The sequence below is a fragment of the Phacochoerus africanus genome, chromosome 8, assembly GCF_016906955.1.
Source record: "Phacochoerus africanus isolate WHEZ1 chromosome 8, ROS_Pafr_v1, whole genome shotgun sequence".
Classification (NCBI taxonomy): domain Eukaryota; kingdom Metazoa; phylum Chordata; class Mammalia; order Artiodactyla; family Suidae; genus Phacochoerus; species Phacochoerus africanus.
The window spans coordinates 55,400,984-55,403,764 of record NC_062551.1 but is presented as its reverse complement, the minus strand read 5'-3'; positions in this window follow the sequence as shown (position 1 = coordinate 55,403,764).

Below are 2,781 nucleotides of genomic sequence, written 5' to 3'. Positions count from 1 at the left end.
AGTTAAAAAAGGACTTCAGGCATGGCTGCATCCAGGTGTTCGAGTGAGTCTGCTTTGTCCTTTATTGACTTCATTCTCAGGCAGGTCTTTGTGATGATAACAAATGGCCATTTGGAGCTGCAGGCTTATCATGCTGCATCTCTTATGATGCCTTCAGCTGCAGAAAACAGAATTCCTGACAGAAAGAGCTGAAATGGTAGAGATTTCTTTTGCTTATCTAAGAAATGCTTTAAAGACACAAAGTCCCAGGGTTAGTTCAGCTGTTCAACTGTCAAGCACTGGGTTGGCATATCTGAGATTCGTTTTGCTCATCCCTCATGGGTACAAACTGTCTGCACCAGCCCCACACGTCCTGTTCTCACACAGTGAAATCTAAAGCAGAAACTGTGGAGGGGAGCCTCCTCTTATGTGTTGCCCTTTTTTTTTCTCCCCAGAAAAGTTCTCCTTATTTCTCATTTGCCAGAACTGGGTTCTCCGGCCATGCCAGGTTGCAAGGCAGTCTGGAAAGAGAGCATCTGTCATTTCTAATTTATTTTGTGGGGTGTGGGCTTTGCCAGCCAGGCAGCACAGAAAGGGCGGTGATTGTTGGGTAGGAAATTGACAGGACTTGGTGCAGTTACAAAGAATTAGGAAACAAGCAAAAAAAAATAATAATAATAGCAGTTCCCGTCGTGCCCCAGCAGAAACAAGTATCTGACTAGCATCCATGAGGACGCAGGTTTGATCCCTGGCCTCTCTCAGTGGGTTAAGGATCTGGCGTTGCCGTGAGCGATGGTATAGGTCGCATGTGCAGCTTAGATCTGGCATTGCTGTGGCTGTGGCGTAGGCCCGCAGCTGTAGCTCTGATTCACCCCCTAGCCTGGGAACTTCCATATGCCACAGGTGCAGCCCTAAAAAGCAAAAAAACCCAAAAAACAAAAAACAAAAAACCCACCAAAATTAGGATAGTCCCTCCCTCTCTCTCTCCTCTCTCTCTCTCCCTCCATATCATTCAAGGAAAAAAGACTTCTGATTGGTTCTGCGCAGGTCTTGGATGATCACCTCCTGCTCAGCACGTGTCCAGCCGGCAAGCTTGCCATTGGCCCATCCCCTGCAGCGGCCGACTCCGCCCCCCGCCCCCAAGCCCCGCCCATCTGACCCGGCTTGACGAGGCTCAGACCCTCTCAGGAACGCCTCCCTTCTGGTCCAGCTGTGAATTCACCTCCGGACGTCCTCACGTTCTTTAGTAGAGAACATGGCCAGGGCGGGGGAGGGGGGGGTGTCCCTGGATTGACAGCCCCACTAGACTCCCGTGGGAGTGGGTGGGGGCAGTCCTTCCAAGCAGTGGATGGCCACTACATCCCACCCCTGGCCAGTTGACACTCATTCACACCCACTTGCTCCTATACATCATTTCAAAACATTCTACTGTGGAAAAAAAAAAGGTACAACCACTATATCTGTTTGCTAGGGCTGCTGTAACAAGTTACCGCAAATTGGCTGGCTGGAAATGACAGAAATGGATGCTCTGATCCTTCTGGAGACCGAAGTCTGAAGTCAAGGTGTCAGCAGGATTGCCTCCTCCTGAGGCCCTGGGAGAGAAGCCAGACCATGCCTCTCATCTAGCTCTGGTGGCTGCCTGAAATCCTTGACTCCAATCTATTTCTGTCTTCATATCACTTTGTCCCTCATGTCTCTGTGTCTCAAATATCGCTGTCCCCTTCCCTATATTTTAAAGCACATAGAGGAGTTCTCGTCGTGGCGCAGTGGTTAATATATCCGACTAGGAACCATGGGGTTGCGGGTTCGATCCCTGGCCTCGTTTAGTGGTTTAAGGATCCGGTGTTGCCATGAGCTGTCATGTAGGTTGCAGACTCAGCTTGGATCTGGCATTGCTGTGGCTGTGGTATAGGCCGGTAGCTACAGCTCCAATTCGACCCCTAGCTGGGAACCTCCATATGCCACAGGTGCAGCCCTAAAGAAAAAAAAAAAAAAAAAAAAAAAAAAGCAAAAATAAATACAACACGTGGAACACTGATTTTTTTTTTTTTTTTGCACTCTAACTAGGAGTCCACACACTCTCTTTTCTCAAAGAGTGAGCAGCACTTTTCAAACCCTAATAAAGATCAAGGTTATGAAGGCACAATATATTTGTTAAGTTCAGCTTAAAGGTGAACAGGGCAGCCTATTAGCATCCACAAGGATTGCTAGTTGGTCTTCACCTAATAAACATCCTGAAAATATCCATGAGAAGACAGTCCATCATGCCAAAGAAACGAGATCCTTTATTTTATTTCACTTCATTTCTTCTTTCTTTTTTTTTTTTTTTTACAGCCACACCTGCAGCATACAGAAGTTCCTAGGCGAGGGTTTCAATTGGAGCTGTGGCTGCCAGCCTACACCACACCATGGCAACGCCGGATCTGAGATGCATCTGTGACCTACACCACAGCTACACTGCAGCTTTTGGCAACCCGGGATCCTTAACCCATTGAGCGAGGCCAGGGATCGAACCCATATCCTCACGGCATGCAGAGCCACAATGGGAACCCCAAAACGGATCCTTTAAATCAACTTCATACCCCACTAGTTTCTGGGGCATGCTGCTACTTTGTTCTTTTTGCCATCTTTGATGCCGCCACTACGTTCAGCAGGTGTATCTGGTACACGAGTGAGCTTTGAACTTGAGCCTAGACTCAAATTCCTCCTCCCCATGTATTAGCGGTGTGGCTTCGGGTCAAGAATATAACCTCTCTATGCCCCAGTTTCTTTAGCTGTGAGATAGAGAAATGATAATGCCTA